Source organism: Mus pahari, chromosome 6, assembly GCF_900095145.1.
Source record: "Mus pahari chromosome 6, PAHARI_EIJ_v1.1, whole genome shotgun sequence".
NCBI lineage: Eukaryota > Metazoa > Chordata > Mammalia > Rodentia > Muridae > Mus > Mus pahari.
Window position 1 is genome coordinate 4,892,700 of NC_034595.1, and position 23,637 is coordinate 4,916,336.

Sequence of the window (23,637 nt, forward strand, 5' to 3'; positions counted from 1 at the left end):
ACACACACACACACACACACACACACACACACACACACACACACACACACACTTGTCTTCTGGGAAAAAATGGAATATTCCTCACAGTGAATTTTACAGTGGTGCTTAGAGACTTATCCATACGTTCTTGCACAGCTAACAATATTATCTGTATTTTATCCTCTCTGTTGCCTTCAAATGAGAACAATTGTCATTGTGACATAGTAAAATTTTGTCTTTAACACAATATAAGTTAAGAAGAAAATCCTACAAAGGAACAGAGTCCTGATAGGTATCCTCTAAGACTGTGAGGCTAATAAACTCAAGTGACTCTAAGCACATCTCCATACTCACTGTTAGTGAGTAAGGGTTTATACTGAATTGAATTGAGTCATACTTACTGCCCATGTAACTTATGAGAATATGTAAATCTAGAAATCATATAAAGATAAGTGATAAATTTCACCACAGCTTTTCATAGTTCTGTAATGAACCAAATAATAAAGTCAGATGTGAAGAAATGACTTCACCACATTTATAAGAAATAAAGACTCTACTATATTAAAATTCCAAAAATTCCTCTAAATCTTAAACTTCAGCTGAAAAGTGGTTTTATATAAAAGATTCATGACCTTGACTATTTAAGTTAAATTATCAGTTATTTGGAAGTTCTACCCTCAAAACATCTTTATCATTTAGAACTTAACTTAGCATCAAAAGCATCCCTTTATCTGCAGTTTCTCCTGATTGATCTTTATTACTGCAATGACTTTCTTTCTTTCTTTCTTTCTTTCTTTCTTTCTTTCTTTCTTTCTTTCTTTCTTTCTTTCTTTCTTTCTTTCTTTCTTTCTTTCGTCTTCTGTATTTTCTTGTGTTTCTTTTTATGAATATTTTCCATATTTATATTTCCAATGTTATCCCTTTTCCTGGTTTCCCTCTCGGAAAACTTCTATCCCCTCACCCTCCCCCTGCTTCTATGAGGGTGTTCCCCCAACTTGATAAACACAACACTGCTGAAGCTGGTGGCATAAGAGTTCATCGTCCTTATGTCAGTCTTCCTGGCTTAGTGCCTTCATCCCCAGACAGTGACACCTTCATAAGAAGCATCTGAAACACCAGAGGCTCTGGACTTCCCAGGGCATTTAGAAATAATATTAGATCTGAGCCTATGTTTCACTTCCTACTGGCATGAATTTTTGTTCTTCACTTCTGTCCACACCTCCTCCCTAATGCTTTTCTTTATGGATTCCCTGCCTCACAACCATGATGTGGAAAAGACATTTCCTGTTGTAAAGAAATGACTATGGTGCCAGAGCACAAAGATAAATTGTTGTGCATTAATATGTTTCTCTTCTATTTCTATTTATTTCAATAAATGACTACTCTAATGGCTTTTGCATACTGAGTTGTTGTGTGGTCTCCCTTGATGCCTTTACTGATATATGAACTTGCCTCCATTATGTGATCTTACCATGATGTATACCTTACTCCAGATCAAGCAGTCATAGGCCGAAACTTCCAAACTGAGGGCCAAATAATCCTTTTCTCCCTTCAGACTAACTGCCTCATGTGTTTGTTACAGAATACAATATGTAGCAGAAACCAACACTGAAAATGATAACATTATTTTTAAACATGTGAATGGAATGATGTGTTTAAACCTTTAGCATTTGATTGGTATAGATACTTGATTTCTCCTTATTATTGTATCACATTCTATGCCTGTGTAAGCAGTTATTATTAAAAACTATAATTTAATCATTATTAATCAACCTTCAATATGAAATGGTTGATCTATTGAATGGCAATATCCCACATCTTCACTTACAACCAAAAACTGGTTTCAACACCAAGAAACACTTTAGGATTAATCTCTTACTTGGCATGGAGTCTGTTTATGTTTCTCCTGTTTGTACTTCAAGTGGATTTTGACACTAGATATTTCTATTATTACTTATGTTTCTACATTCATTTGTAACTTGTGGACATTTTAGTATAAACAAAAAGAGACTGTGTTGGGAGTTATTGCTCGTATATTATTTGAAACTCAAGATGACATAACAATATCTTTAAAATAAATTTAAGGAAACAGTTTGAAGCATTATTTCTTATGATTGGAGACAACAAAGTCAAAACCATTCAGCTCAATTATTTTAAAATCCTGCTAGGACCAATTTACGAATATTTGTGTTATTGCATATTACTCTGAGCCTACAATTACTGCTGTCACTTCCCAAGACAATTCATATTTAAAATGAGTGGTGGTGGGGGACTGAGACGAGTTCAGAGAGGGTAAATATATTCAGGATATATTGCATAAAAAATAATAAAATACAAGTTACGTATGTCACTTGTCATATTTAGGTCCATTGTATACTTCATGTTTGAATTTTATTATGTACTCATTACAAGTGTTCTTAAATAAATGTTTTTCCCCTGGGCTTATTTTTTATATTAAATATACAAAATGCATATATTAAAAGTAAAATTATAAAACTTATAGCTCATTTTAATGATGATCTAGCCTGGTATAAATCATATTGATGTCCAGAATCATGGGACATTGATGAAGTGCCCTTGCTAAATATGCCTGGATGACACAGAGATGTATTTGTGAGGAAGCTGGTAGACATAGCAAATGTAGTAATATCCATAAACATGAAGGGTTTAAGTGCATGTTTTCTCAAGATGCCTTCATACACTTTGCTCATGCTCTGCTATGAATCAGAGTTGATACTAAAAATAGCATATCCACTCAAGAGCAAAGGGATGTGATATTTGGAGCTTTCAACATGCTACTCCATGCCTGTTTTATTTGTCAGGTAATTTAGTAACTATTTATAATTTAGGACCCAGGGCTGGAGACATGATTGAGCAGTGCAGCAGTGATGTAGTTTCTGTGCCATTTCTGGACAAAAACAAACTCTCGGTAGCATAGAATGACACTTCATTATAACTATAAAGAATACCACTGAGTCTAAACTCAGTTAGAAGGTTTGTCTTTCGACTTTTCTTTGATCCTGTGGGCTGCAATCAACAGTGGATTAGTTAAGAGTTGGCTCTGCCATTTTGGAGCTCAGCTGGGTGGACGTGGTTCTGGTTTATAAAGACTCTCTTACTCCAAAAGACTTGGTTGGGAAAATTCACAATAGATTCAAGATTTCAGTACAAAATACCGAATTATGAAGAATTTTTTGAGGCCACTGAATTGGCATACCATTGCCCCTGCTCCATTTTCATGCCAAATGCATATCATAAGGCTATGCCAATTTAAGGAAAAAAAACTGTATAGTATCTATATTCCTGGGAGTTATTAGAGAAAACTTTAATAATTTGCTAAAATCATTAATTAAAAGGTCACAAAGAGCATACACTATATATTGTTGTTTGTGTTCATTATTTATTCATTTGTGGTTGAAAAATAGGTAAATCAGAAAAAGATTCTTGAGTCTGGCACACATGCTGTATGCCTATAATGCGAGCATTCTAATGGCGAAGAAAAAGAAGAGTGAACTCAAAGTCAACTGGGTGGACAATGAGTTATCCTGTCTGTAATCCCCAATAATCAACAAGAATGAATGATAAAACAACAACAACAAAAACAATCAATCAACCACAACCACCACCACCAATAAAAACAACCACAGCATGTATCAAAGGAAGACTGATTAACCTAATCCTAAGTATGTGCCATGCTAATAGATAACAGATTGTTATGTGGACTTTAACTTCCTTCCTTCCTTCCTTCCTTCCTTCCTTTCATCCTTTCTTCATTCCTTCATTTCTTCCTTCCTTCTTTCCTTCCTCCATCCCTCCCTCCTTCCCTTCCTCTTTCTTTTTCTCCTTCCTTCTCCTTGCTTCTTTTGCTCCTTCATCTTTCTCCTCCCCTCCTTTTTTGTGTTCAAGTGCAAGCTCTCTCTCTCTCTTTTTTTCTTTACTAATTGTTACTGCATGCATACATTTATTTGTATATACATATATTTCTTAAATAAAACCCGCTGAGTCTATAAATTCTATCTGTTTGTTTTCAGGACTGAGTGCTTAGCACTGGGCAATGAATTGGTGTGCATTTCTCTAAGGAAAGCCTCTTTTGTTTCCAGCTTTCCTTTGTTGCCTATAGTACTTTAGTAGGGTTGGAGCCTTGTGTACTTTTCTCTGTCAACTTTACCTTGGTATTATCTTTATATCCTTATTCAATCCACATCTGAATAGTCACATTGATTAAACTTTATGGGAATAGCTTCTGATATACTGGAAAATAATCTCAGAGCAGGTTCCATGATCCTTTGGTCCTTACAATTCCTGTAACCCCTCTTCAATAATATTGCATGAGCCTTAGGTTTAGAAGTGTTTTGTAGATGTTTGCACTGGGACTGGGTTCCACAACTCTGTATTTTGATTGGTTATGGTTTTATTTATTGTTTCCATCTGTTGCAAAGAGATGATTCTTTGATGAGGGGTGAAGATGACAATTATCTGTGGTTAAAATTATAAGTATTTGCAGATTGCTGTTAGGGATTATGTTGGTTTAGTAAATTGGTGGTTGCAGGTTCTCTGTTAATAACCATGACTTCATTAGCCCTGAATAGTTCACTATGTTTTCAGTACCAGACATGGTCTCACTCTCACTGAATGAGTCCTACATCCAAAAACAGAGCTGTTGGCTACTGCCAATATATGCATATCATTACTTCACCTCAGGGATTATTGTGTAAACTTTCCAGCTGATATTATTTATAAACTATAGATGGCTTCCTCCTTCCTTTAGAAACTGGCCTCATACTTTCTAGCACTATGGGGTTGGAGGAAGTATAATCAATCTAGATGACAGAGACACATTATAAACATGCATACACACACACACATATATCATTATATACACACATATACATACAATCATTATATACACATAATAAATATACACACAATCATTAGATATAATATATATGACATTATGTGTATTATAGGTGGACTTTTGGTAAATAGTTAATACTGTGATTCCTTATAACTCTTCCAGAAATTCTTATTATTTTACTCACCTTATTTCTCCTTTTGTACTTACTTCCCCTGCTTTTCCTAAAGAGTCCCCATTTTTTAGCTTATTCTTTCAGAATATGTGTATCCTGATATTTCCAGTCCATCCTCCCATCTTTTTATTTCTAAGATGCATTATGGGTAGTAGCATAAAGGAAACTTAAATGACAACTATTCAAATTGACTTGTTTTAGATAATTAGTTTAATCTTAGAATCAAAGTAATCAAATATAGAAAATAAAATGATATTCTATTCCTGAAAGCATATTGGTCCCCTCACACATATCCAAATATAAGACCTGCTTGTAGGTCTATGTTTAGTCTGTAGTTAAGCATAGAGTACTCAGATAAACCAATGATGTTCAATGTGCTTTAATTGTTGTGGCAGATGCTACTAAACTTTCACATTTTATCTGTACTATATAATTAATATCAGAAAGATAAAAATTGTGTCATTGTGTATTGCAGAGATTTTTTATATCAAGTATGTGTGCATGTATATATGTGCATATATGTATTGTGAATATGTATGTGTAGGGGTCTATCTATACATGTGTGGAGGACACATACTGGCTTATCTGGTCCCCTGATCTTCTCTCCATCCTCACCCCCTTTTTTCCCTGATAGGTTCTCCGTTCGTACCTGTAGTTTTTCTGTAGGTCATGGGATCCACCTGTCTCTACCTCTTCAACTCTAGTTACATAGTGCTATGTTCTGTTTAGACATGGGATGGGGAAGCAAAACTGAGGTCCTTCATCATGCCTGTTCAGTAAGCACTGTACTTCATTCTGTCTGTAGTATAGAAGCCTAAAAAGGGCGTCTGGAAAGTTTGTTCTCAGCAATCTATTCTTATTGAAAAGTTCTTGGAAATCTTTGAATTGTCACAGGAGAGTGCAAAAATTGAAGGATTTTTCAGAAAAGAGCAATCATAATTGATGAAAAGTTAGTTTGGGCTACAGTTCCTATGAGATAACATAAGTGAAACAGTTGCTTTGGCCTCCTGGAAGAAATAATGATTTAAAACTTACTAGGAGGCATGAGTGTGGGAAATGGCCCTGCACTTTCTTTGACTGAAGAGAAACGGCTCTAATTAAATTATAAATCAGAGAGACAGTACACCCAAGGACAGTTGTAAGATCTCGAAAAGAATTATTTAAAAGATAAGAAAAGGAAATCAGTTTCCGTGAAGGAAGAGCCAATATCAATGACGCTTTAGTATCGCAGGGTGGGAGATGCCTCCAGGGACCATTCTGAATAAACATTAGTTGTATAACTTTTAGAGAGACACATTTTAAATAGATATTTCTATGTGAATGGACATTTTTTTTCCATCAATCACTCCTTTCATTACATTTTCCCTTTTCATTTTTTGTCTTTCTCCTTTTTTATTTTCCTATACCCTGTGATGAAAATACTTTAGTTCTACAGTTTAGGAAAGTACCAAGATTAAAGCAGAGTATTATTACTTTCTAGTCACAATGTAATTTAAGTCTCCAGATGTCTTCATTTTGTTTGACTGAATCTTTGTAGCTCTTGATCAACATTTCACAACTTGATCCTCTAGTCTCTGGCAAGTGCCTGTCTTGTCCCCACTTAAATGAATGTGACAGCTTTAGGTTCCATATGTAAGTGAAGCTTAGCCTTGTTTGTTCTGAGTCTGGTTTTTCTTACCTAGAATAATATTTTGGAGCCTCATCAATAAAAAGGTAGAAATTAAGTTTTTGTTGTTGTTGTTTCTGAAGAATAACTAGTATTCCCTTGTACATACATGCAATATCTTCTTTTCTATCCATGGATGGGTTGAATTTTAGACTGCTTCCAGGTTTTAGGTTTTGTAAACCATTCTGTATTTTAGTATGTGGCATTCTGAAATGTGTTTGCCTCCAGAAGACTTCGTGACCTTCAGGTATATGTGTTTGTTTCATTATGTAGTAATACTTAGAGTTTTAAATTTTAAGAAACTTCATGGTTTTTCTCATAATGATGATATCAGATTGTCTTTCCTCCAGTAAAGATGGAGAGATCCATTTTCACTATTCTTTTATGGACAGTTCTTATGTTGGCTCCATTCTTAATGTTCAGATGTGTGGTACCTCTGCGTTTCTATTTGTGTTTCCTTGGTGGTTGGTGAATTTGAGTAAAGTTTTATATAGTTACTGGACATTTTTGTGTCTTATTTTCAGAAATACACAATCAGATCTTTGAGCAGGTTACAGTGCAGTTATTACTAAAATTGTGATGCAGAGGTGTCTTACTGTGTGCACACACCATGACCAAGGCAACTGTTATAAGGGCAGCATTTAATTGGACATGGCTTACAGGGTCAGAGATTCACTCCATTAAAATCAAGGCAGAAACATAACAGAGTCCAGATGGGCATAGTGTAGGAGGGGCTGAGAGTTCTATATTTTCTTCCAATGGAAAACAGGAGAAGACTGTTTTACAGGCAGCTAGAACGAGGGTTTTAAAGCCCATAACCACAGTGACATACTTCCTCCAACAAGGCCAGATCTCCAAATTGTACGACTACCAGGGTCAAGCATATTTAAACCAGCATATTAGGTATTTAGATTCTGAAGTATTAACCCATAAATATAGATAGCTTGTAAATGTTTCAAGTAATTCTGTTTGATTTCTACTTCTTTCAGAGTTTTCTTTGCTGTTCAAATATATACAATATAATTCATATAATTCGTTGTCATTTAATATTTTTGTTACAAATATTTTTGTATTATATTTAAAAACACCATATCAAGGTCAAGATAGTTTTTCTGCATTTTTCTACCTATCGGTTTATAGTATTTGTCATTAATTTTAATCAATTTTGAATGTCTTTTCTAGATTGTGTGAGATGTTTCCAATTTCTTTCTTTGGTATGTGGATATTCAGCTTTCTTCATTTTAATAAAATTTTTAAAAAGATTTTTCCTATTCTGTGTTCTTTACTTAAGACTAGCTGAAGATAAATACATGGATTAATTTCTGTGGAATTCAGTTTTCTTGTTCTGTATTTCACTATTTTATTAATATAATATTTTGATTATTATGTCTCTGTTACATATTTTGAAGTTAGGAAACATAATACACTAAATATAAATATTCCTTTAAAAATATCTGCAGTTGTTTGGATTTTTGTGCCTCTGTCTATATTTTAGGAACATTTGTTTTCTGTTTCTGTGAAGAATGCCCTTGAGATATTGGTAAGATTGTGTTGAATACATGGGTTACTTGGGAAGTATAGACAATTGAATAACATCATTTCTTCCAAAGACTGATTTATTATTCAAACAATATAAGAGAAGTCTCCAGAGAATAGACACCATGGAACAGACAAAAAATATGCACAAATGTCAAACTCAAGGAGAGATAAAAATGCATAGCCTGTGGGGAGTGGTGAAGTAGTTGAAGGCGGAGAAAGAAAATCATTTGGTTATATCAAAGGAATCTCACATGTCTGCATGGGCACTAGCACAAGAAGAATTTGTCATTTTTATACAGAACAATACAAGGCATAGAAACTGTATGAGCAAGCCAAACTTTAGTGTAAAAGATAAATCAATGGAAACATATACATTTAAAATATTATAAGATCCTTATTATATATTATCAAGGGCATAAATGGTCAAAGTTTTTCATAAAAAGTAAGGAAAATACTTTTAAATATAAAAGACAGTGCTAAGATATAGCATTGATAATATAACAAGTATAATAATATAGGATATAAACAACATGCTACTGGCAATTTGATTGTAGAAATAAATAATAAAGTTTAATAATGGCAGCACAGTCATTTGTACTATGCAAACAATAAGCTGAAATAGATGACAATCTCAGTAAAATTATAAGAAAATTTTCTCTCAATTTAGAACATTCTGTCCTCTTTCTTCTCCTTTTGTCAAAACCAGAAAATAAACAAATTTACTTCTAAGCTTTGACAGGGACAGAAATAAACTTGAGGCAAAGACATTCTTCTAAACAGTGAACAGAAATTGCACTAATTCTAGGCTTTTCTAAAAAAATTAACAGACACAGTAAAAACATTAGTTCTCCTGTCAGCACTGTAAAGAAAATTGTATTATACATTTTATTCAGTGAAGGACTGTCTGTGATGTATGGTAATGGACAAAAACATATTTTATTACATTTAAGAGTATTGTGTCAGGAAAAAAATTTAAAGAATTGAAAGACACATATTAACCATATATATATATATATATATATATATATATATATATATATATATATATAACAATAATTTCCATAAAGAAAAAATATATTATATAATTAAAGAAGAGACAAAGGAAGATTTAGCTAAAGGATTGATATAGATACTTTTGTAAAAATACCTAATACTATCTCTTGTTTTGTTTTGTTTTGTTTTTTGTTTTTTGTTTTTTTGAGACAGGGTTTCACTGTGTAGCCCTGGCTGTCCTGAAACTCACTCTGTAGACCAGGCTGGCCTCAAACTCAAATCTGCCTGCCTCTGCCTCCTGAATGCTGGGATTAAAGGCGAGCACCACCACACCCAGCACCTAATACTATCTTTACAAATGTGTGTGCATATAAGAATTAGATGGATTTTAATTCTTAGTTTGTTAATTCAATAGATTCAATTAACAAAATTGAAACAGAGTGTTTGGAGAAAAGAGAACATATTTCATTTTTTATTTTATTATTAATTTTTTGGATTAGATGTGGCTTGTTTTACTCAGCCACACTCTAGAAATTAATATTCTCAAAAGTTACATATATGCCCAGAAAGTAAAATGAAATGAACATAAGGGATATGTTATAGGGATTAAAATGATTCCTTCAAGGAACTAAGAGAGAAGAATTAAGTCCAATAAATGTGCAAATAATTTTATTTATCTGAAAGTAAGAGGAGATATAGGAAAATGTGAAACCAATATTTTGAAATGAAAAAAAATTAAAAGTATTTTATAAAGTGCTAAAAATCATTGAAGAAAATGGTCTTCAAGATATCTCAGAATAGAGAATATTAATAATAAAACTCTTTTTATCATAGAGAAATCTGGAAGACATGCTTCAAAGCTTGAGAAAGCTTAAAACAGATAAATGAGAGATTAGCATATCATATTACTTACCATGTTGTGTACAGAAGACAGAAGAATCATCTTGTATTATATTAAAAGAAAAACACTATGGTCTATTCAAATCATTAGGAAACAATAGAATACAACTAAAAATATTAAAAATATAATATAACACCTGGCATGTGTACCTGTTTCAGAGGCCCAAAGGTAAATAGGCAGGTATATGGCTTACCTTTTCTGATTTTAGCTTATTAAAGAAGATTAAAGAATCACTATAACTGAATAAATTGTTCATCCTTAATTAGATGCTACCAGATCTGAAAAGAAACAAAAGCAATGAAGAATATTAATGACATAATACAAATTTAATATTGACTATATTTAAACTACAAATAATCAGTTAATTGTCTCAGTGTTTATATGTATCTAATTTATTAATATTTAGTGGTGGAATATCATTTTACCTAAAAGGTAAATCTCATGTATACAGACACCTCCTTTAATACATATAAGAGTGTGTGTATGTTTATACATATATGCAAATATAAGTATAAAACTTTGTTACATACAAATTCTATTAAAAATTATCTTAAAGAGTTCGAGGCGTTTCCTCTATTGCAGACTATTAAATTTATATAGAATATGTAAAAGAGTTAAATATGTGTCTTTAATTATTTCCAGATAATAAACCTAAATATCAAAATATGGTAGTTATTTTAAAAGGTTATGGTAATGATACATGGAAGGGTGCTTTTAACCAAGGCATACATATTCTTAAATCCTACATGGATATTCTATGTTCAGTTTTATATGTGCTTAGGTATTAGAGATATATGCCTTAATAATTATTTTATTGCTGGAGTGTTGAAAATCAAAATGTCATTAATGTAAATTTTATTTAATGATGATTTTGCATTTTCCCAACATTTTTGACAAAATAGATTCTTTGAAAGCAAGTGGTGAGATGTAATTTTAAACTTCACAATTTTGAAAGTGCTTCTGTACCTGCACTATTTTCTCCAAAAATTAGCTATAAATATTTTCCATTAACACAGGAGGAGAGGGACGAACCTGGGTGGGAAAAGCAACAGGGACGGGAAGAAGGGAACATAATTAGGTATTGTGTGTGTGTGGAGTGGGTGGGGCTAAACAGAAGTCCTGAGGGCCAGCAGAAAGACTTGAAAGAGGCCACCTCAGGAGACAAGGGTTGAGGGGACCCTCTAGAATGTGTCACAAACCTGAGAGGTGGGAGAGGATCAGGACTCAAAGGGAGGGACCTTAGATGAAATGTCCTATGGCAGGGAGAGGGAACGCGGAACGCGTAGAGTCCATCTCCAGTAGAAAGACAGGGCATCAAGTGGGAGGATGTGGTTGCCATCCCACAATCAAACACTCTGACCCAGAATTGTTCCTGTGTGAAAAAACTGCAGGAAGAAAAATGGAGAAGAGCCTGAAGAAAAGGAGGTCCAGTGACAGGTCCAAATTGAAATCCAGCTTAGGGGGAGGACCCAAGGCCTGACACTATTACTGATGGTATGGTATGCTTACAAACAGGTGCCTATCATGACTGCCTTCTGAAAGGCCCAAATAGCAGCTGAAAGTCAGATGTATATTTACACCCAACCAATGGACAGAAGCTGTTTCCTCCTCTGGTTGAATTAGGGAAAACTGGAAGAAGCTGAGAAGGAGGGTGACCATTTAGGAAGACGAGCAGTCTCAACTAACCTGAACCTCTCGGGTCTCTCAGACACTGAGCCAGCATACACCAGCTGATATGAGGCCCCCAACACATATACAGAAGAGGACTGCCAGGTCAGGACTCAGTCAGAGAAGGCAGACCTAACCCTTGATAGACTTGAGGCCCTAGGGAGTCAGGAAGTCTGGTGGGGGGTGGGGGGACACAACTTCTTGGAGATGGAGTGGAGGAGGTGTGGGGTGTGGAACAGTTGCAGCGTGGACCGGGAGTTGGATAAAGTCTGGACTGTAAAAAAAAAAAAAAAAAAAAAAAAAAGATTAAAGAATAAATAAAATTTAAAAATATGAAAAATAATAATACTGTATACTAAACATTCCATTTACCATTGCCAGTAAACATGCTTAGTCATAGGTACTGAGTTCCTACCTTTGGAATTACACAATTTCAAGTGTGCAATCTGCCATTTCCACTCCTCATCCTAAAATAATTCTACTCTCACCAAAGAAATTAAAGCATTTCTGTGAATTGAGAGTAAGTGGGAGTCAGGAGGAGGGACACAAAAAAGCACAGGAAGTAGAAGGGAAGGACAACAGTTAGAAGGAGGTTCTTTCCAGGATCTGTCCATCATCAGTCACCGAACCCAGACACTATTGCACATGCCAGCAAGATGTTGCTGAAGGGACCCTGATATAGCTCTCTCTTGTGAGTGCCTGGCAAACAAAGAAGTGGATGCTCACAGCCAGCTATTGGATGGAACACAGGGTCGCCAATGGAGGAGCTAGAGAAAGTACCCAAGGAACTGAAGGGGGCTGCAACCCTGTAGGTGGAACAACAATATGAACTAACCAGCACCCCCTGAGTTCGTGTCTCTAGCTGCATATGTCGCAGAAGATGGCCTATTTGGCCATCATTGGGAAGAGAGGCCCCTTGGTCTTGTAAACTTTATATGCCCCAGTACAGGGGAATGCCAGGGCTAAGACATGGGAGTGAGTAGGGGAGCAGGAGTGGGGGGGGGATAGGGTACTCTCCGCATAGCATTTGAAATGTAAATAAAGAAAATATGTAATTTAAAAAATGAAAAGAAAAGAAAAGAAAAGAAGGAGGTTCTTTTCTTCTGGGGTATCTACTGAGGTTGAAGATCAGCTGTGTGCTTTCTCTGCTTCTCTGGACTAGCAGCCTTTGTCCTTAGCATCTGACTCCCGAGTCTTCAGTGGTAAAATTCAATGATTGAGATTTTGTTAAAAAAGTAATATTTGGCACCCAGTGTGTTGACATTCACCTGTATGGATGTATCCTGCAACCATGGTAATCATGATGTTCATAGAACCATTTAGGCGCCAACCTTGTTAGAATTTTGTGTCTTTTCATAGCTTATGTATGTAGCTAGCTATTTAGCCTCCCCTGATATCCTCTCATCAACAATTTCACAGTTAACTAAAATAATTCAATGAGAAATATGATAAAGGAAAGTGCAAAGTTTTCCTTTCCTGAAAATGTCTATCAGCATAAAAGGGCCAATGGTATATAGATTTTATTCCCCCTACTATTGTTACTAAGGAAAATAAGACATGTAGTCCTTCTATTAAGGATTTGAAGTTGGGCCACTGAGGACAGGAAGTAGCATATAAGGCCTTAATATTGCACAAAGAGCTACTGTCAACTAAAAGATGCTGAAAATGGGAGAAACAGTCTTCCATGTGGAAAAGCACACTAATTGTTTATCTAAAATCAATTGGTTATCCCTAAATAAATATATGCAAGTAACATTATATGAGCTGAGCAGATTATATTTAACAATTAGGGAAAAGAAGGGCCATGAATTTGAAAGAGTTATACATACTATGGTAAAGGAAAGGACAAGAAGGGAGAGGATTAGGTAATTAAAATATTACTTTTTTAAATACTAAGAGTTTCTCTAGCACAATGCCAATTTATTTATTTAAAATAACCATTGTTGATACTTAAAAGAAAAGAGGAAAAACGTGTGTGTGTGTGTGTGTGTGTGTGTGTGTGTGTGTGTGTGTGTGTTTGTTTGTTTACTTGTACTGGGGAATTCTCAGATGTTTATGGGAATCTTTCTTATTTTTTAACACTTCAAATATATATAATGTTTAGTAGATAAATACAATTTTGAGAGGTGTTCTTTTTTTTTTAGGATTGAAAACCAAGTCTACTGATAGGTCAAATATTCTCTGTTCTTAGTTTCCAAATGCCTTAAGACTGGTGTCTTAATTTTAGACATTTTCCAATGATGATATATTTCCCTGAAATTTCTTTAAAAATTTAAGTTTTTATACATGCATGCAATATGTCTTAATCATCTCCAACACTTACTGCAGCCTCCAATTCACTCCACAGAAAAATCTCACTATATCCCAATCCAAACTAATGTCCTTCTTTGTATTTGTTTGTTTGTTTAAATCACTAATACCATTTAGAGATTCCCATATGCACTTGTGTCTGTGATCATTGATTAAGGAATAGGCAAATTAGCAGTGGCTCCATCCCTAAATAAATGTAACTCTTTACATACCAGTATCCATCAATTCCTTGAAAAGACCCTCCCCCAAAACTGGTAGAATTATTAACTGTTTTGATCATGTGCAAGCTTTATGAAGGTAATCTTACCTGCTGTGACTTCATGCATGTCAAAGCCATGCCATCTCCAGAGGCCAGCCTTCATGTCACTTTTCCTATTACCTTGTTTTCACATTCCTTATGCCCCCTCTTCTATGATGTTTCCTGAGCCTTGTGTGTGGGTATTTAATGTTGATGCCCCATTTACAGCTAAGCACTCAGAGTCATTCACATATTCTTAGCACTTTTAACAGTTGTGTCTGTATTAACCACTAACCCATTCACTAAAAAAAGAAACATCTAACTGAGGTTGGGAGCCGCATAAATCAATTTAGAAGGCAGTTTGACTATATGCCTATTTACAACAACACTGTCAATAAGCACTCCCCTAGGGCCTATGATTTCCATACTTATCAGTTTTGACTATATTTACAAAGTACTTCCTTAATTGCAACAAGTAAATATTAGCTCTGAGAGAGTTTGGGGTGGCCTTTTGTGGTCTCTTATTATAGAATCATGTTGTTTTTATTACAGGAATGCACTTACTACTTATACAAATTATGTACCTGAAAAAAATGCCAGTGTATCCTTATATATGGCATAGAGCTATCAGAGTAGAATATTCATCTATCATGTTGTTACCATAGTATTCATATTCTTTTGTCAATTTGTTTTTATTAGATCAATTCTCAACTTTGTGTGGAATAACAAAAATCCCAGGGTATAAAAAACAATTCTCAACAATAAAAGAACTTCTGGGGGGAATCGGCATCCCTGACCTCAAGCTGTACCACACAGCAATAGTGATAGAAAGATTTAAAAATACACACAGTATTGGTACAGAGGCAGCAGGTCAATCAGTGGAATAGAACTGGAGACCCAGAAATAAATCCACACATCTATGTACCACTGATCTTTGACAAAGAAGCCAAAACCATACACTGAAAGATCAAAACATCTTCAATCAATGGTGCTGGACTAACTGGCGGTCTGCCTGTAGTTCAACCAATGGTGCTGGACTAACTGGTGGTCTGCCTGTAGTTCAACCAATGGTGCTGGACTAACTGGTGATCTGCATGTAGATGAATGAAAATTGATCCATACTTATCCCCTTGTTCATAGCTCAAGTCCAAATGGATCAAGGACCTTCACATAAAATCATATAAATTGATTCTAATAGAATAAAAAGTGGAAAATAACTTCAAATGCATTGGCAGAGGGGAATATTTCCTGAACAGAACACCAATGGTTCAGATTCTAAAATCAGCAATTGACAAATGAGACCTCACGAAACTGAAAAGCTTCTGCAAGGCAAAAGGACACTGTAAGATTTTCTCAATGTAAATTTTAAATATCAATATGTTTCATGATTGTGTATTGCAGAACCACTAAAGAAACAAAATGAGAGATGTTTGAAAGCCAGTTATGGTGCTGAAAATCAGCAATCCAACACTGAGAAAAATTCGAAGTTTGACATTACTTGGACTGATCAGAGTTAACTTTTCTCAAAATACAAACCACAAATTTAAAAATTGATTAGTGGGAAAATGACTTAGAAAAAAGTAACCCTGTACAATATTAGAAGATATTTTGAATGCAAAGTAATGCCTACTTAGCATTTAGTTGGTTCAAATTGTGACCTTAGCTTTCAATTGTCTGTATCTAATTAGTAAAACCTGCCACTTTCTTTGCTAAAATAAATTTTCACAAATTGTGACAATTAATCTTTCCTGTCACCCTGACTGTATAAAGAAGTATTTTGGTTATTAATGAGACCCACTTTTGAGTGGGATTATCAAACTGCTCAAGAGAGGTTTACTTGAAAACATCAGATGAACGATCCACCCTGAGTGTGAGAATGGCATACCATCCTATGAGGTGAGGGCCTTGAATAAATAGAATGGGAAGAACGTAGAAGCCAGCTTAGGAAAGCGTTCCTCCCCTTCTGTTTCTTTTGAGATAGAGGTACCCTGTCCACTGCCACATGTCCCTGCCATCATGGGGACATTGTCATAAGCCTGAACAAATCCTGCAACCCACAAGTAGATTTTGTCAGGTTTTGTCAGAGGAATGAGAAAAGTAAACAAACACATAGGTTAAAACAAACAACAAACAAACAAAACTTTCACTTAAGATTAGGTTTATTGCTTACTTTGAATATTGATTTTGAATATATATTTATCATAACAGTTGAATCTTCATATATAAAACTCATAGTTATAGTAGATCATCTTTACTATGACAAAAAAATGGATCCTGAATTTATATATTTTATAAAATTTCAGTATGAGGTTAAATCTTTTATTAATTTTACATGGATAAAGATAGCACAGAATTAATATACCTTGTGGAGTTTTTCTTAATTTTAGTTTCATACATAACCATGACATATGCTATAGCTGAGGAAAAGAATGTGCATCTTTTCTTTTTTCTTTTTTTTTTTGAAAAAAAATTATTAGCTGTTTTCTTTATTTACATTTCAGATGTTATCCCCTTTCCTGGTTTCCCCTACGACAATCCCCTATCCCATCCCCCTCCCCTGCTAATATGAGTGTGTTTGCCCACCCACCCACCCACCCACACACAAACACACTACCGCTTTCCCAACCTGGAATTACCCTACATTGTTACATCGAGCCTTCACAGGACGAAGGACCTCTCCTCCCATTGATACCTGACAAGGCCATCCTCTGCTACATATGCAGCTGGGGCTATTGGTAGCTCCATATGTACTCTTTGGTGGGTGGTTTAGTCCCTTGGGAGCTCTGGTGGGGGGTGGGTGCTTGATATTGTTGTTCCTCCTGTGGGGCTGCAAACTCCTTCAGCCCCTTCATACATCTTTATATTAACTAAATAAAAGTCTTTATATAGTCTTTAAAAATTTTTCCATTCATGTGAACTCAGACAGATTTTCTTTTATATGTTGTGCTGACACAAGGATGGTAGTATCTGTCACTTCACTACTCTGAACTTCTGCTTGTTAATTTAAAAGGCCTTGAAATTAAATTTTACTCCTGAACTTTTTATTGTACACCTATATAAAATTCTGACTTCTTTCTCTTTGTTTGTTTTTAATATCTGAATTCCACTTAAAGCATTATTTCTTTTTATATTTATTTATAATATATAGTATTTATATTTACTTTATATAAGTATAATTTTTTATATTTTATATGTATATTATGCTTAATATGCATATATAATATATTAAAATACACCTATTTATGTTATTTAAATATAATTTATAGTACAATATAGCATTCAACAAAGGTAATTATTACTCTTTTCTCTACTTCAACAGGGGACAGATAATAAAAACCACTCATATTCTTCAATGACTATATGAACATGTGGTAGCTGTTAATGTACTTCAGAGTTCTTATTCTAGACAAATGTAAATACAAAGTTAACACAATTTCCCTGGCTCTGAACTGGTGAGGTTGCTCATTAAACAAGTGTTCTATAAATAATGAAAAAAATCATGTAGACGTTGAATCTTAGCAGTTACTCCTTCTGCCCTGATGAATACATGAACAGTTAATGACAGCAGATATGATATGGTCCATGTAGCTCATTCATGCATGTATCATATACATTTACAGAAGCAACCACAGTTTTGCTGTTATTGTGCATACTACAGAGCCAGCCCGGAGAAATTTAGTAATCTACATGCACCAACACAGATTGACCTCAGATTTTTCTTTCTCCTAAGTTCCTATAACTTTCCACTGCAAATCCACACTATACCATGACAAGAGAATATACACACCTGCCTGCATATCTCAAGTACATCCTTAGAAGGAAATGGCCACTTTGGTCTTTCCTCTGGATTGATGTCTCAGAGAGCTGGTAATTTACTTTTCATGAAGATTCATAAAGTCTCTCAGAAATATAACAGGAATACAGCAAATCTTATGCTCTTACAAATTCTAAATATGGATGTCAGTGTTTATTTTATGTTTTTCTGACAATTAGCTCTCACCTTCACTATTGCAATATGTTTGTGTTTATATGTGTGAAGTGTGTGTAGATATAATGCTTCTGCGTATAGAAAGGGGAGTCATAGGAGGACATCAGGGGGTCCTTCTTTATTACTGTGTCTTCTTCTGAGACTGGATCTCTCAAAAAACCTGATGCTAAGATAATGGTCAGCATGCCCCAGTGATCCTCAGGAATCTGTCCTCTAAAAGCTGGAATCACAGGCATGTGCAAGGCGACACCCAGGTCCTCATACTTCCCAAAGCTAGGACTCCTACCCACTGAACAATCTCTTAGCTGTTTTTTTGTTTTGTTTTGTTTTGTTTTGTTTTATTAACTGTAATGTTTCTCCAGGGTTCCCGGGGTACAGGCTGGCCCAGGATATCTGTACCTATTTTGAAAGTGAAGCAGTGTTAAAGTCCTTCGCTTTTGATAGACTCCAGAAAGTCTTACTGATCCCAGACTCTTGTTAATTTTCTAAGCCTCCCTTTTATGTGTCCCTACTCCAGGTAACACCGCATACATCTGCTCTCAGTAACTATTGCTTTGATTCACTGTCCTAACATGTCTTTGCTGTTCATTTAATACTCTTCCTTATTTTTGTCTTTCTTGACTATTCTTTTTGTTTAGTTAAAGATCTTGGCTCCTAGTACATCGCTTAAGATTTCTGTCTTTAATAAAAGAAAGTGTCATTTGCCATTATCAGCTTTCTCCCCTTGTGTATGTTTTTTCATGGACTATTAGGTATGTTTGCTTATGGTTCTGTTTTTTATTTTCTCTCAGACACTATACCAGCATGGAAGAAGTATTAAATATTTCTTTTCTCAAGTTTATACTTAATTGTTTTCAGCAGTGTTTTTCACTAAATACATTTTATTAAAAATAAATATGATGAAATATCTAAAAAACTTGTTATTTTCAGGCAAAGACCGTGAACATTTTAAGCTCTTGCTGCATACATATTGATTCCCAGAGTATATCATCACTGTTCAGTGCTTTCCATAGCACATGAGTGCATCCATTTTAGTGCACCTAGACAGGCAATGTAAATTAATTTTTAAACACTCTTTTATACCAACTGTGTTTCCCTCTTGTCTCAAAAATTGCTATGTGTGTTGAAGCAGCTAGGAAGAGGTAAAAAAAAAAAGTCTTCCTAACCCCAGGCCTTTCTTTCACCTTGGGAATCAGGACTAATTTCTCATGGTGTCTCAGTGTAGAGTCTGCATTTAGCAACACTTTCTTATGGTTGCATGTACCACAATGCTTGGATTTAAATTTTACACTTTGCTCTTTCTGTGCACTCACTTAACCCTCTACTTCACATGCTCCTTTGCAAACCTGTCCTAGTAGATTTATCTGCCTACCATTCTTCTTTTTAGTGTGGTCATGGTAACAGGGACTCAAATTATATTTTCAAGGAGCCTAGATCTTTTTGCACTCACTAATGTTTTCTACCCTTGTCTGTAATGAGAAAAAAAAATCTGTGTATTTATCAAGTTATATATTTGTTCTCCTTCTGCCTTTCATTAGGTGAGGGTAGGGTACAAAAAAGCTCTCAGAATGCATGAAGGTAAAGATGCAGGGCTTACTCTCCTTGCTCTCTCATTTTCAGATCTGTGCAGGTTCACTGGACCTGTATGGAGGTCCACATTGATTCTCAGGTCCTTCTGCCCTTAGTGTTCTACTATAATTCTCAACACCAATCACCTTTGAACTCCAGACAATCATTCCCACTGTCACTAATCCAAAATAACATGTTATCTCTCTTCCAAAGCCCCACTTACATTTTATAACTAGTCTGTTTATTAATCTGTCCTCTAAAAGTATGTTATAGGGTACCATATTTTTTTTTTTTGCCAGGACTTTATATACATAGGGAATTTTACATGACAAAGAAAGGATAGAATTCCTGGCCATAATACATGCTTAGAAAGTATTCATAATGCTTGAATTCAATCTGGGTTTGCTAGGATTGAACTTCATAATTTAGTGTATTGAGACAGCCCAGACCTATTATTTATTCTTAGACTTATTAATTTTGGTTCTCATGACATGGAAATATTTAAGTTGTTTGGAGAGACCATTTTAAGACTAAAACTCAGTGCTAGAATGCCCAGTCAGTAGTGTCTCTACAGGAAAAGCAGGTTTTCTAGACAAAGTTTACATTGTGTCTTTCATAGGACAGTTCTAATACCTGGCACATAGAGTATTTACTTGCATCCCAATGTGTCTCAAAAATAGAAGACATGTTTACCCTGGTAGCTATCCTAGTCTTATTCTTATATGAGTCCAAATTAGGCCTTGCTGACTGTAACTCTGTCATTGGCTTAGCCAACCCTGATTTTTTTTTTCCCCCGTAGGAAATTCTTGTTTGAACTAGATTCAGGGCTGAAATCAACCAAGTAGAAACAAAAATAACTATACAAAAAATCAACAAACCAGGAGCTGTTTCTTTGAGAAAATCAACAACATAGATGAACTTTTAGCCAACTAACCAGAGGGCACAGAGACACTATCCAAATTAACTAAGTCAAAAATGGAAAGGGAGATATAACAACAAAAACTGAGGAAATTCAAAAAATTATCAGATTCTAATACAAAAACCTATATTCAGCAAACCTGGAATATCTTGATGAAATGGACAATTTTCTAGACAGGTAACAAATATCTAAATTAAATCAGGATCAGATAAACCATCTAAACAGTCCCATAACCCCTAAAGAAATAAAAGCAGTCATTAATAGTCTCCCAACCAAAAAAAGCCCAGGACCAGATGAGTTTAGGGCAGAGTTCTATCAGACCTTCAAAGAAGATCTAATACTAATACTCTTCAAACTATCCCACAAAATAGAAACAGGAAGAACACTACCCAAATCATTCTATGAAGCCACAGTTACACTGCATATTCTCCACTGGAGATGGAACGGTTTCTATCTAATCAGGAACCTGTCACAATTCTCGTTTATAGAGGATATTGTAAGAGATGTTTTTTCTACTTCTATCATGTTTAATGCTCCAAATAGATTTTAAAAACTGGTTGAGTGCATATTACTTTGAGCTTCAGAAGATATCATGTATATTTAAGAGGCATTTAACTCTTAGAAATTAATTTGATGACTTAAAAATGTCAATACTGAGTTGTGTATTCTAAAATAAGTGTTAGTAGTTTAATTTTTTAAAGAAGGAAAAAATGAAATGTCTAAAATATATGAACCATCTTAAATAAAAATTGTAAGCTGTTAGAGTTTTAAAAATAAGAAAAAAGAAAATAAATACATGTACACATCTCATGTATGCACATACATACACACACACACATACATACATATACACATACACAAACACACACTCAAAATGAAATGGAACAGAACAGAACGAATGTAGAAACAGAAAAAACAGCCAATGAAAGGCACAAAAATAGACACAGACATAGAGACATACATCTGATCACACAAATACTATCAGAACAATATATATTTGCACACACACACACACACACACACACACACACAATCTATCTATCTATCGATCGATCGATAGATAGATAGATAGATAAAGGTTATAAACTGTCCACACATAATTCTATGAGAAAAAAAAAACCCTACAATTATATCTTGAGTTTGAGGTTCTTTTGTGTTGACAATCTAGTACTAGGCACAGGGCTTGCCTTTAAGTGTGTGTGTGTTTTTTTAACCTGGTGTTTTTTTTTCTCCATGGGGAAAACAAAATTTTCCTTTGTAAATATTTGTCAATTTGTTATAGCTTCTTTTTTAGGCATAGAGTATTGTATCTACTTCCTCTGCCAGCACTGGGACTGCATCTGATTTAGATTTGTACAGTCACTGTGAATTTATATGTGCATCTGTTCTACTGTGTCTGAAAGTTTGTTTATTCCCTGGTGTTCTCCATTCCCTCTTGTAGGCTAATATTTTTAAAAACCTGCATTGATAAGTATATTTAAATGCTTTAACCTTCCTTCTAGCTCACAACCCACCAGAGGTAGTGTAAAGGAAAGGTTAATTGGAGGATATGGACCTGTTTAGAAATAGACTTTTTAAAATTACTTTCATTTTTTTTTTATTACTTTCCAGTCATTGCCCCCCTCCTGGTCTTCCATGACTTAGTTCCTCATCCCATTCCTCCTCCCCCTCCTGGTCTTCCCTGACATAGTTCCTAATCCCATTCCTCCCCCCCCCCCTTGTCTTGAAGAGGATGTCTGCCCCCTGACTAGTCCTCCCTACTCCCTGGAGGCCTCAAGTCCCTTAATGGTTAGGTTCATCTTTTCCCACTGATGCCAGACTAGACAGTCCTTTGCTGTATATGGCAGGGTTCTCAAACCAGCTCATGTGTGCTGCCTGGTTGGTGACACAGTGTCTGAGAGATCTCAGGAGTCTGGATTAGTTGAGCCTGCTGCTCTTCCTATGGGGTTGCCCTCCTCCTCAGTTTCTTCCAGACTTTCTCTATAGGTCTTTAGAGCAAATCCAATCTTCCTTGTCAAGATATAGCAGTTTAGTTCACACAAATCAGCAGCTGTAGCTCAATCAACTCACAAACACCATTCATGAATCAGCAATGGAAGTTTCATCCAAAAGAAACCTAAGTCCGTGGAAGTGGCAAGAAGCCGCCAGAACACCACCATTAGTTCTTTGGTGCATTTCTCTGTACACAGTCACAACAAGTGATGACTAGCAAATAGTGGCAAAATGAACCAGTACCACAAAGTGTCATCAGTGAAGACCAGAATCAGCAAAACCTAACAATGACCAGTAACGAGTAACAAGATATACCAACCCAACAAACAGTGTATGTTCTCTAAAAAAACATCACATGCCAAAGTTGCTTCCAGAAAAATACCACGTGTCTGTTTTAAGCAAGACATCCTCCCATGTGTCTGCCTCAACAAACATTCCTCTTATAATAACAGTTTCCAGAAAAATACCACATAACTGAGTCTCCAAAGAAACTAGAAACTTCCACATTACCCTTTGTTTCCTTTTTTTTTTTTTTTTTTTTTTTTTTTTTTTTTTTTTTTTTTTTTTTCTTTTTTTCATTCTCCTCTTCTGCAAAGTTCCCTGAGTCCATTTGGGAGAAATTTGATGAAGACATTCCATTTGAGATTGAGTTTTCTAAGTTTTCTCATTCTCTGCACACTGACCAACCTTGGGGCAGGAAAAAGATTTTATGATGAGTAAGACATTGATCTACAGGTGTAGCAGAATGTCATTTAGAATTATTTTAAAGCCTTGTTCTTTAAGCAAGTAGAACAGTAGTAATTTTTTTGTTGTTTTTGTTCTAGGTAAACTATCTAAACTCAAGTTTT